Here is a 14,193-nt window from a genome sequence, read left to right as displayed (position 1 = left end):
CCTTAAAGAAGAAAGATTGAATAAAAAATACATTTTCCCCCTTTTCCTTCTCTTTCTTATTCACCATTCCATGTTTCTCTTGATCTTTGTGTTCAGATATCAAACTTCCCACTTAATTCTGGTCTTTTCTTTACTAATACTTGGAAATCGTCTATTTTGTTGAATGCCCATACTTTCCCCTGGAAGGATATAGTCGGTTTTTATGGAAAGGTGATACTTGGTTTAAGATACAATTCTCTTACCTTTCTGAATATCATATTCCAAACCTTGTGGTCCTTTAGTGTAGAAGCTGCAAGATCTTGTGTAATCCTGATTGGTGTTCTTTGAGATCTGAATTCTCTCTTTTTGGCTTCTTGTAAAATTTTCTCCTTAACTAGCAAGCTCTTGAATTTGGCAATTACATTCCTGGGGTTTTACTTTTGAGGATTTAGTGTAGAGGGTGTCCTATGAACTGTTTCAATTAATTTTGTCCCCTTGTTCAAGAACATTAAGGCAGTCTTCTTGTATAATTTCTTGTAATATGATGTCAAGATTTCTGTTCATTTCTGGGTTTTCAGGTAGACCAATGGTTTTCAAATTGTCTCTTTGTGCTCTTTTTTCCTGATCTGTCATCTTTTCAGGGAGATATTTCATGTTTTCTTCTATTTTTCCAGTCTTTTGACTTTGCTTTATTAATTCTTGCTGTTTTGCAAGATCATTGGCTTCCAGTAGCCTAATTATGGTCTTTAAGGACTGATTTTCCTTTTCAGTTTGGTCTATTCTGCTTTTCATGGCTTCTAGCTGTTTCTCCAATTGGGAGTTCTTGTCCTTTAAACTGTTACTTTCTTTTTGAACTTTCCCACTTTTCTTGCCAGAATGTTTCCATCTTTTTCATTAACTCCAATTTAAATTCTTCAAAAGCTTGTGGACAATTTCCATTTTTTGGGAGGGGTAGGTTTTCATACATTTATTTGTATTTTCTCTTCTATTTCCTCTGTAGCCTGGGTTTTTCCTCTTAAAAATTATCCAGGGTTGGACTTCCGGTTAAGATGGCGGCTTAGAGAAAGCTGAAGTTCAGATCTCCGGAAAACCCTTCCCGACCGATCTCAAACTAGAAGCTCCTAAGGCGCCGAAATTCAAAACGATCAACAGCACAGACCCTGGGAACCCTCCTCCTGGACCTGGACCCGGTTCAAAAGGTACGGCTCCCCTTAAAAGCCAGAACCCGAGATCCCTCGGACCTCAGGGGTAGGAGCGCAGAGTCCAAGGCTCCCGGAAGCGGCAGCCGCGCCGGGCTCAGAGAGCAGGGTCTGAGGAACAACAACCCTCAGGGTCTTCTACCCAAGTCCCAGTCCGGGTGAAAGTTACTGCCTGGGGCTTCCGCTGCAGAGAGCCGGTAGGTCCGGGTGAAAGTTACTGCCTGGGGCCTCCGCTGCAAAGAGCTGGTCGGTCCGGGTGAAAGTTACTGCCTGGGGCCTCCGCTGCAGAGAGCTGGTCAAAACAACAGCAACCCTCAGGGCGGGCAAGACACCCTCACGGGCTGGATCCTGCTATCCAAGTCTCAGTGAAAGTCTGTGCTCTCGGAGCTTGGGGAAGCGGCAGCCCATCCCCCCGCAGGCCGACGAAACAGCCTCACGGCCAGGGATTCTGAAGGCAACTTCCGGAAATCGAGCCAGGGGGAGAGTGTGGCCTCGTGGTCCGACCCTTCCATTCCAGTTCCAGTGAGGCATATTCAGTTTAACCCAGGGAACACTCATAGAACCAACATCTGCCCAGGACTAAAGCCTCTGATCACCAGACAAAGACAAGAAAAGCCAATCCTCCACGTTCAGAGATGACAAACTCCACAGAAGCACAGAAGCCCCAAAATACCAAGAAAAATAAGAAGAAAGGGGCGACTCTGGACACATTCTATGGAGCCAAAATACAAAATACAGAGCAGATAGAAGAAGATATACAAGAAAATTCTCCAAAATCTTCCAAAGGAAATAGAAACTCTCCACAAACACATGAAGAATTTGAATCAGAAAGGACCAAAAAGATGGAAGCCCTCTGGGAGGAAAAGTGGGAAATGATGCAAAAGAAATTCACGCATCTACAAAACCAGTTTGACCAAACTGTAAAAGAAAACCAGGCTTTAAAGCAAGAACTAATAAAGCAAAGCCAAAACACCAAGAAATTAGAAGAGAACATAAAATATCTCACCGACAAGGTGATAGATCTGGAAAACAGGGGGAGAAGAGAAAATTTAAGAATAATTGGACTCCCAGAAAAGCCAGAAATAAACACCAAACTGGACATGGTGATACAAGATATAATCAAAGAAAATTGCCCAGAGATTCTAGAACAAGGGGGCAATACAGCCACTGACAGAGCTCACAGAACACCTTCTACACTAAACCCCCAAAAGACAACTCCCAGGAATGTAATTGCCAAATTCCAAAGCTATCAAACAAAAGAAAAAATCCTACAGGAAGCCAGAAAAAGACAATTTAGATATAAAGGAATGCCAATCAGGGTCACACAAGACCTTGCAAGTTCTACGCTGAATGATCGTAAGGCATGGAACATGATCTTCAGAAAGGCAAGAGAGCTGGGTCTCCAACCAAGAATCAGCTACCCAGCAAAACTGACTATATACTTCCAAGGGAAAGTATGGGCATTCAACAAAATAGAAGACTTCCAACTTTTTGCAAAGAAAAGACCAGAGCTCTGTGGAAAGTTTGATACCGAAAATCAAAGAGCAAGGAATACCTGAAAAGGTAAATATTAAGGAAATGGGAAAAATGTTATCTTCTTTTACTCAAACTCTCTTCTATAAGGACTACATTTATATCAACCTATGTATACTAATATGTGGGGAAAATGTAATGTATAAATAGGGGGTAAAGAAAGACCAAATAGAATAATGGTTCTCACACAAAGATTCACAGGGGAAGGGGAGGGGAAGAAAACTCCTATAAGAAGGAGAGGAAGAGAGGGGGGGGGGTTTACTTAAACCTCAATCTCAGGGAAATCAACTCTGAGAGGGAAAAACATCCAGATCCATTGGGATCTTGAATTCTATCTTACCCAACAAGGGTAAGGAGAAGGGAAAACCAAGGGGGGGAGGGGGAGAGGGAGAACAAAAAGGGAGGGAAAGAGAGGGGGGAGGGGGAGGGAACAAAAAGGGAGGGACTAAAAAGGGAAACATCAAGGGAGGGGACAAGGGGGACTGATTCAAAGTAAATCACTGGACTAAAAGGTAGAGCCGAAGAAGAAAAGGTTAGAATTAGGGAAGGCAATCAAAATGCCAGGGAGTCCACAAATGACAATCATAACTTTGAACGTGAATGGGATGAACTCACCCATAAAACGTAGACGAATAGCAGAATGGATTAGAATCCAAAACCCTACCATATGTTGTCTTCAAGAAACACACATGAGGCGGGTTGACACCCACAAGGTCAGAATTAAAGGATGGAGTAAGACCTTCTGGGCTTCAACTGATAGAAAGAAGGCAGGAGTGGTAATCATGATATCTGATAAAGCCAATGCAAAAATAGACCTGATCAAAAGGGATAGGGAAGGTAATTATATTTTGTTAAAAGGGACTCTAGACAATGAGGAAATATCATTAATCAACATGTATGCACCAAATAATATAGCACCCAAATTTCTAATGGAGAAACTAGGAGAATTGAAGGAAGAAATAGACAATAAAACCATACTAGTGGAAGACTTAAACCAACCATTATCAAATTTAGATAAATCAAATCAAAAAATAAATAAGAAAGAGGTAAAAGAAGTGAATGAAATCTTAGAAAAATTAGAATTAATAGACATATGGAGAAAAATAAATAGGGATAAAAAGGAATACACCTTCTTCTCAGCACCACATGGCACATTCACAAAAATTGACCATACATTAGGTCACAGAAACATAGCACACAAATGCAAAAAAGCAGAAATAATGAATGCAGCCTTCTCAGATCACAAGGCAATAAAAATAATGATTAGTAATGGTACATGGAAAACCAAATCTAAAACCAATTGGAAATTAAACAATATGATACTCCAAAACCGTTTAGCTAAAGAAGAAATCATAGAAACAATTAATAATTTCATCAAGGAAAATGACAATGGCGAAACATCCTTTCAAACCTTTTGGGATGCAGCCAAAGCGGTAATCAGAGGCAAATTCATATCCCTGAAAGCTCATATTAACAAACAAGGGAGAGCAGAGATCAATCAATTGGAAATGCAATTGAAAAAACTCGAAAGCGATCAAATTAAAAACCCCCAGCAGAAAACCAAATTAGAAATCCTAAAAATTAAGGGAGAAATTAATAAAATCGAAAGTGATAGAACTATTGATTTAATAAATAAGACAAGAAGCTGGTACTTTGAAAAAACAAACAAAATAGACAAAGTACTGGTCAATCTAATTAAAAAAAGGAAGGAAGAAAAGCAAATTCACAGCATTAAAGATGAAAAGGGGGACAGCACCTCCAATGAGGAGGAAATTAAGGCAATCATTAGAAATTACTTTGCCCAATTATATGGCAATAAATACACCAATTTAGGAGAAATGGATGAATATATACAAAAATACAAACTGCCTAGACTAACAGAAGAGGAAATAGAATTCTTAAATAATCCCATATCAGAAATTGAAATCCATCAAGCCATCAAAGAACTTCCTAAGAAAAAATCCCCAGGGCCTGATGGATTCACCTGTGAATTCTATCAAACATTCAGAGAACAGTTAACCCCAATACTATACAAACTATTTGACATAATAAGCAAAGAGGGAGTTCTACCAAACTCCTTTTACGACACAAACATGGTACTGATTCCAAAACCAGGCAGGTCAAAAACAGAGAAAGAAAACTATAGGCCAATCTCCCTAATGAATATAGATGCAAAAATCTTAAATAGGATACTAGCAAAAAGACTCCAGCAAGTGATCAGAAGGATCATTCACCATGATCAAGTAGGATTCATACCAGGGATGCAGGGCTGGTTCAACATTAGGAAAACCATCCACATAATTGACCACATCAACAAGCAAACTAGCAAGAACCACATGATTATCTCAATAGATGCAGAAAAAGCCTTTGATAAAATACAACACCCATTCCTATTAAAAACACTAGAAAGCATAGGAATAGAAGGGTCATTCCTAAAAATAATAAACAGTATATATCTAAAACCAACAGCTAATATCATCTGCAATGGGGTTAAACTAGATGCATTCCCAATAAGATCAGGAGTGAAACAAGGATGCCCATTATCACCTCTACTATTTGACATTGTACTAGAAACACTAGCAGTAGCAATTAGAGAAGATAAAGAAATTGAAGGCATCAGAATAGGCAAGGAGGAGACCAAGTTATCACTCTTTGCGGATGACATGATGGTCTACTTAAAGAATCCTAGAGATTCAACCAAAAAGCTAATTGAAATAATCAACAACTTTAGCAAAGTTGCAGGATACAAAATAAACCCACATAAATCATCAGCTTTTCTATATATCTCCAACACAGCTCAGCAGCAAGAACTAGAAAGAGAAATCCCATTCAAAATCACCTTAGACAAAATAAAATACCTAGGAATCTACCTCCCAAGACAAACACAGGAACTATATGAACACAACTACAAAACACTCGCCACACAACTAAAACTAGACTTGAACAATTGGAAAAACATTAACTGCTCATGGATAGGACGAGCCAATATAATAAAAATGACCATCCTACCCAAACTTATTTATCTATTTAGTGCCATACCCATTGAACTACCAAAATACTTCTTCACTGATTTAGAAAAAACCATAACAAAGTTCATTTGGAAGAACAAAAGATCAAGGATATCCAGGGAAATAATGAAAAAAAACACATATGATGGGGGCCTTGCAGTCCCAGACCTCAAACTATATTACAAAGCAGCAGTCATCAAAACAATTTGGTACTGGCTAAGAAACAGAAAGGAAGATCAGTGGAATAGACTGGGGGAAAACGACCTCAGCAAGACAGTATACGATAAACCCAAAGATCCTAGCTTTTGGGACAAAAATCCACTATTCGATAAAAACTGCTGGGAAAATTGGAAGACAGTGTGGGAGAGACTAGGAATAGATCAACACCTCACACCCTACACCAAGATAAATTCAAAATGGGTGAGTGACTTAAACATAAAGAAGGAAACCATAAGTAAATTGGGTAAACACAGAATAGTATACATGTCAGACCTTTGGGAGGGGAAAGGCTTTAAAACCAAGCAAGATATAGAAAGAATCACAAAATGTAAAATAAATAATTTTGACTACATCAAACTAAAAAGCTTTTGTACAAACAAAACCAATATAACTAAAATCAGAAGGGAAACAACAAATTGGGAAAAAATCTTCATAGAAACCTCTGACAAAGATTTAATTACTCATATTTATAATGAGCTAAATCAATTGTACAAAAAATCAAGCCATTCTCCAATTGATAAATGGGCAAGGGAAATGGATAGGCAGTTCTCAGATAAAGAAATCAAAACTATTAATAAGCACATGAAGAAGTGTTCTACATCTCTTATAATCAGAGAGATGCAAATCAAAACAACTCTGAGATATCACCTCACACCTAGCAGATTGGCTAACATAACAGCAAAGGAAAGTAATGAATGCTGGAGGGGATGTGGCAAAGTAGGGACATTAATTCATTGCTGGTGGAGTTGTGAACTGATCCAACCATTCTGGAGGGCAATTTGGAACTATGCCCAAAGGGCGACAAAAGAATATCTACCCTTTGACCCAGCCATAGCACTGCTGGGTCTGTACCCCAAAGAGATAATGGACACAAAGACTTGTACAAAAATATTCATAGCTGCGCTCTTTGTGGTGGCCCAAAACTGGAAAACGAGGGGATGCCCATCAATTGGGGAATGGCTGAACAAACTGTGGTATATGTTGGTGATGGAATACTATTGTGCTCAAAGGAATAATAAAGTGGAGAAGTTCCATGGAGACTGGAACAACCTCCAGGAAGTGATGCAGAGCGAGAGGAGCAGAACCAGGAGAACATTGTACACAGAGACCAATACACTGTGGTATAATCGAACGTAATGGACTTCTCCATTAGGGGCGGTGTAATGTCCCTGAACAACTTTCAGGGATCCAGGAGAAAAAAAAACACCATTCATAAGCAAAGGATAAACTATGGGAGTGGAAACACCGAGAAAAAGCAACTGCCTGAATACAGAGGTTGAGGGGACATGACAGAGGATAGACTTTAAATGAACACTCTAATGCAAATACTATCAACAAAGCAATGGGTTCAAATCAAGAAAACATCTAATGCCCAGTGGACTTACGCGTCGGCTATGGGGGGTGGGGGGGAGGAAAAGAAAATGATCTATGTCTTTAACGAATAATGCTTGGAAATGATCAAATAAAATATATTTAAAAAAAAATTATCCAGGGTTAACCCCTTCTTTTTGCTTTTCTTGGTGTTGGGAAGGTGTTGTTTCTGGGCACCATTTGTCATTACTTTGATGGTTTTTCCTTCCCTTTCCAGTTTTAAATCTGAGTGAGATAAGCAGGCTCTCTGTGTATGGAGCTGAGGAGCAAGGATTTTGGCTGAGGCCAGCACTCAAAATCTCTGCAGCTTCCAGTGTTTGCTGTCCTTTTCTGTGCTATCTCCCTGACAGTGTGCATGGTCTGAGCTCCTCAGCCTGCTGGGGCCTCAGGTCTAGCTTTTCTCAGGGCTAGGTCCTTGGTGGACTCAGTCAGCTGCCAAGGACATAGAAGTGCCTCTCACTCACTCCAGAGGTGCCTCTTGCTCACTCACTGTTTCTAGAGTGAGCTGGCTCTGACTCTAGCTCCATAGGTGGGGTGGGGGAAGGTGGATCAGCTCACATTTTGGTGGAAGCTTTTTCAGCCCCTATGGTGATAAAATGCCCAAATCCCACATACCATCAGTGCTGCACCCTACTGTAGAGTCCCTTCATTCATATGAATTTGGTTTTTTTTTTTTACTTTTTGAGGTACTCTGTATCAATAGATGGTGAGGAGAGGAAGAGTCACGCATCTAGAGTGCTGCCATGTTTACCCAGAAATTGTAAATGTGCTTTTTGAAGGGAAATTAGTGTGAAAAAGGTAAATCACAAAAAAACATAAATAAATTTTAATAGCTAAAATTAGTACTTAAGAGAGGCTTCCATTCAAGATGGTGGCTTAGAGGAAGCAAGAATTCAAACCTCCATAAACCCTTTCTCACCAATCAAAAAACACAGTGTTTCCAGGGGACTGAAAACCAAATCTAACAACAGAACAGAGCTAAGTCTGACTCCATTTTCTATATATTTATATTATATGTATATTTCACACTATAGTACATATATATAATATACCATATATAAAATGTATGATATATAAATGTTTATTATATTATATATAAATAAATATATGTAAATACACACAAACATTATTTGTATTATATGTTGTATATATTATATATGATATATGAATAAAATATATTTATATATTTGAGAGAGACTTAAAAAGATTTCCCCCAAGTTTATTGTAAGATAAATTTATTTATCTTAGTGTGGATTTTATTCCAACTTTTATTCCAATTCCAATAAGAGTAGGGTTTAAGTATTGCCTTCCATCTCCCTCCTGTTCCATCTTCATTTCCACTCTATCAATTCCTTCATGCCTCCTTATTTGGGATAATTCACCCTGAATTTATCTTCTTTTCTCTTTTCCCAGTGATTTCCTCTTTCTTATCCCTTTAGTTCAATATATAGTAGTAGTCTCTCATTAACCGAGGATGACAATTGTCTTTGTGCGGTTTTCATCTATGGTTTATAGATGAGTGTGCACAAAGATACTTGTGCATGAAGGAGATTTAAGTGGAAAAGTCGATGCACAGAGACAGTCCCACTCTCTCGGCATTGGAAGCCTGGGTCCAGTGGCACGAAGAGTCGTTACACTTGGAGACTTCCTCAGCTGCATTGGATGGCCGTGTTGTCCTTTGTGCTCCAACACGCCCTAAGCACTCCACAGTGCTTTCCTGCATCGCCATCTCAGCTGTTGAACCTTCTTATTGGTTTTTTCTGTCTGTTCAGCCGAAGCAGTCTTCACATTTTTATTGGGTTCCTATCTTTTTGGGGGGTGTCACTGATTAAGTTTTTGAAGTTCAATATATACTCAATATATATATATATATATATATATATATATGTACATATATACACACACACATACATATATTATTACATTGTATTCAGCTAACTCTCTGTACACTGTCTATATATGATTCTATTCATTACCCAAAGAGTGATAAAATTCTTTAGTATATTTATTAACTTAAGTATCCTAAGTACTTTAGCTACCTTAGGTACATTAAGTATCATAGATAGCTTGAGTGTCTAAGTTATTATCTTTTTACTAGTAATGTAATTAGATTGACCTTATTGTTTCCTTTGATTACTTAAGTGTTTTAAGTATTAGGTCTTGTACTACAGAAATCTGAAGTATCCTAGTTACTACTTTCCCATGCTGAGATATGATGAGTTGAACTTCACTGATTCCATCAAATTTTTCTGAATACTTTTCTTTACATCATTGAGAGTCAGATTTGATCACCAAATTTTCTGGTTATTTCATTAGGAATTCCTAGAATTCCTTTATTTCATTAAATGTCTATTTCTCACACTCCACTCCAGAAGTTACTCAGTTCTTTGGAATCCTATGATATTGCCACAGTTTTTGAATTTTTTTCTGGCTGCTTATAGTTTATTTTTTTCCTCCTTATCTTGGGAGTCCTGGTATTATTTCAGGGGTTTGTGTTTTTATTTTATTTTATTTTTGATTTAATTTCTTTAAGGAGGTGATTAAAAGATTCTTTAAATTTTCATCATCTTGTTCAAGAACATAAAATGCATTTTTCCCTTATAATTTCTTTCAATATGGTGTCCAGGTTTCTTTTAACATAATGGTTCTCTTAGATCTCTTTTCCAAGTTAGGTTTTTTTCCCCCAATGATAGATTTCAAATTTTCTTTCATTTTTTTCATTATTTTTCATTATTTTATTGTTTCCTGTTTTTCTATTAAATTGTTAGCTTCCATTTACCCATTTGGAATTTTAAGAAAGTTTGTTCCTTCTTTTAGGCTTTGTACTTCCTTTCTTAGTGAGTTGTTTACTGTTTAAATAATTATATTCATTTTTAGGGAATTGTTTTCATCAGTAAGATTTTACCATAAGATATTTATTTTTTCTATCATTTTCTTTTATAATTTTGCTTTGAAGTTTCTTATTAATGTTTTCTATTCCTTTTTGGAGCTCTTTCAGGGGTTCATTTGTGACTTGATATCCTTTCACATTTTCCTTTGAGGGTTTTTACACATTTTAATTTCTGTATTGCTGTCCTTTTCTGACCTTGTATTTTGGTCATCTCTCTTGTTGAAATATTTTTCTAGGATCAGACATTTTCTCTGTGTTTTGCTCATTTGCTGGATTATTTTTTTCCCTTTGATTTTGTCTACATGTTGAAGTTCAGCTCCATTCCTGCAGGAAAGGGAGTACTATCTTGTGCTTATACTGTTTCTGGGATTATCTCACCTATCAGTCTCAGAATGAACATTCTGCAGAGGCAGCCTGGTTAGCCTGCTGTGTGGAGGTTTACAGCAATTCAGTTCGTCTGGTTCAAATTGCATTGTCTCATCCCAGTAATACTGGACCTTATTAGGCCATATTCCTCCATCTTTAGCTACCATCTTTAACTCCACTTGTTTCCTAGTTTATTAGCTTCTGCTTTTATCCTTCTGAACCTGGACTGAGCTGTCTGAGATCTTTTCCCTGCCCCTTGCACTGTATCATGTCTGAGTCCCACTGAAGATTTTTTTTTCCTGATCACTATCCTTATAAACCAGTGAGAATAGTCCTTCCTAGCTCTCCAAGTTATTCTGGTTTGGAGCATGGCTTCACCCAATATTTATTTGGTTCTACCACTTCAGCATTCATTTTGGGTGATTTTTGTTCTTCTGCAATTGTTGAGAAAGTGGTTGACAGGCTATGAGTATTTCTTACTTTGCCATTTTGGCCTAATCTATTCATTATTGCCCAACTCAGTCTCTTTGGGCTCTGCAGCTATTTTTTACTGCCACCAACCTGCCTGTCCTCTTAGTCATTTCTTATAGCATAATAGTATTTCATCAAAATCAAATGCCACAACTTGTTCAGCCATTATCTAAATTATGAGCAGATATTGCCTCAATTATTGATTCTTTGCCACACACAAAGAGTGTATATTCACTATATAGTTTGTGTGTGTATATATATATATACACATATATATGAATATATATATATTAAATATATAGTTTCTTTTTTTTTAATCTTATGGTGATAGAGATTTAGAAGAGGTATTACTTAGTCAAAGGAGATACACAATTTTATAGCCCTTTGGACATAGTCCTAAATTGCTTTCCACAATGGTTATATCAGTTCACTAATCCACCAACTGTATATTAGTGTCCTGTTTTTTCCCTGATACACTCCAACTTTTGTCATTTTCCTTTTCTCTCATATTAGTCAATGTGATAGGTGTGAAGTGGCCCCTCAGAGCTGTTTTGATTTTAATTTCTTGATTCAACAGTAATATAAAGTATTTCAATATGATTATAGTTGCCTATAGTATAGTAGATTATAGTTGATTTCTTCCTCTGAAAACTGACTATTCATATAGTTTGACCATTTATCAATTGAGGAATGTCTTGTAGTTTGTTAATTTTTATTCATTGAATAACTTTTGTTATAATTTTTATTCAGTTCCCTGTACACTTGAGAATTAAAGCATTTATCAATGAATTGCTGTAATTTCCCCCATTTCATGCTTTCCTTCTAATATTGCTTGCATTGTTTTTATACAGCCATTTTAATTAAATGTAATTAAAATTATCCATTTATATCTATAATGCTCTCTATTTTTCATTTTGTCATAAACTCTTCACTTTCCCATAGATCTGACCAGTGACATTTCCTATACTCTCTAAATTTTCTTTTATGTCAAAATCATATACTCATTTTGGCTTTATCTTGGTACAGTGTAAGATATTGTTCTATACCTAGTTTCTATCAAACTTCTTTCCATTTTCCCAGTAACTTTTGTCAATTAGCAAGCTCTTTTTTTTTAAATGTAGATATTTTGATTTCTCAAATATTAGGTTATTATGTTCATTTACTACAGTGTATTGTGTAACTAATCTAGTCCACTCATTCATAACTATTTTGTAGACAGCAACAAAAATGTATAGAAATGCTGATGGTTTGTGTGGGTTTCTTTTATATTCTTTCCCTTTGGGAAAGTTGTTTATTGTTTCAATTTTTTGAGTTTATTTTCAAGGATTCTCTACATATACCACATATTGTCTACAAAGAATGATGGATTTTTTCCCTCATTACCTATTCCAATTCTTTTATTTTTTCCATTATTGTCATATCCAGCATTTCAAGTATACTATTAATAAGAGATGTTATAATAAGCATCAACTTATGATTATTGTAGATAATGCATGCTGATTATTTTGGATAAGCACAATTTATTATTTTAAAGAAAGTTCTTTAAAAGTGCTATAGTTGTAAAAAAGCTTTTCTTTGTACTTTTAGAGATAATAATATAATTTCTGTTGTTTGTGTTATTGATATGGTCAATTATGCTGATAGTTTTCTAAATATTGATCAAGACCATTCCTGATAAAAATACTATTTTTTCAAAATGCATGGTTTATTTGATATATTGCTGTAATATCTTTGATAATATTTTATTTCAAATCCTTGCAAGAATATCTATTAGGGAAATTGGTCTGCAGTTTTAAATATTTTTGCTTTGTTTTATGAATCAGCACCATATTTATGTCATTAAAGAAATGTGATGGGGCTTCTTTGCCTATTTTTCCAAATAGTTTAAATTGTATTGGAATTAATTATTGTTTAAATGTCTGGTAGATTTCACATGTAAATCCTTCTGGTGCTGGATATTTTTTTCTAATGGAGTTCAATTTTTTTTTCTTTTCTAAAATAGGGTTGTGTTCTATTTCCTCTTCTAGTAATTTGGACAATTTATATTTTTATAAATATTCATCTATTGTCAGTCTCAGACTTATTGGCATATAATTAGGCAAAATAGCTCCTGATAATTGCTTTAATTTTATCTTTATTGGCAGTGAATTCACCTTCTCCATTTTTTATACTACTAATTTGCTTTTCTTCTTGTTTCAAATCAAATTAACCAATTGTTTTCCATTTTATTGGCTTTCTCATAAAGTCAACTCCAATTTAATCCATTGGCTTAATGGTTTTCTAACTTCTAATTTTCTTTATTTCTTCTTTGATTTTCAAGATTTCCATTTTAGTATCTAATTCTGGGATTAATTTTTTTCTTTTCCTTTTTTATTTTTCATGCCCAATTGATTGACTTGCTCTTTCTTTATTTTATTAATATAAACTTTTAGAAATATGCATTCTTCCTTAAATATTATTTTTGTCATGCCTTATAAATATGTTGTCTCCTTTCATTTCTTTTAATGAAACCATTGTTTGTTTTTAATGATATGTCCTTTGACCCACTTTTTATTTAGTATTGTATTGTTTAGTTTCTGATTAATTTGATCTATGGCATTATTTTAAAGTTTTTTGGAGGAGAATGTTGGGAGAATTCAGGTGAGTTCCTGCCTCTACTCTGCCATCTTGTGGTTGTTGATTAGAGTTATTCAGTCATGTAAACTCTTTGAACACAATGGACAATAGTACATCAGGTCCTTATATCTCCCACTCTATCAAGAAGTCTTTCCAAATTTGCGTTCATTGTATCCATCTCAAACACTATTGTACCCTTCTCCTTTCATCTTCAACCTTTCCCAAAATCAGGTTTTTTTTTTTTTAATGAGTTCTGCCACATTATTTAAGCTTCAGCTTCAGTATTTAACATTCTCATGGATCTGAATTACTATATTTAAGTATTGACTTATTTGATCTCCTTGTTGTCAGAAGGAATCTCAAAATTCTTTTCTAGTACTATAATTTAAATATTTCTTCCACAGTATTCACTTTCCTGATAATCCAACTTTCAGTCATACAATGCTACTGGAAAAACCAAAGGGTTGACTGCTGTGCTGTCTACAGTGATTTTGAACCTAAGAATATAAAATCTGACATAACTTACATTTCTCCTTTTTTC

General features: G+C 35.8%; 1 pseudogene; it reads right to left on the bottom strand.

Annotated features, from left to right (window-relative positions):
- LOC100619348 (general transcription factor IIE subunit 2-like) overlaps positions 1-10,732 on the bottom strand; it is a 92,683-nt pseudogene extending 81,951 nt beyond the window's left edge.
- Between the last annotated feature and the right edge of the window lie 3,461 nt (positions 10,733-14,193).

Source organism: Monodelphis domestica, chromosome 8 (genome assembly GCF_027887165.1).
Source record: "Monodelphis domestica isolate mMonDom1 chromosome 8, mMonDom1.pri, whole genome shotgun sequence".
NCBI lineage: Eukaryota > Metazoa > Chordata > Mammalia > Didelphimorphia > Didelphidae > Monodelphis > Monodelphis domestica.
The sequence above is the reverse complement of the archived record's forward strand: the minus strand, read 5'-3'. Positions and strand labels throughout refer to the sequence as shown.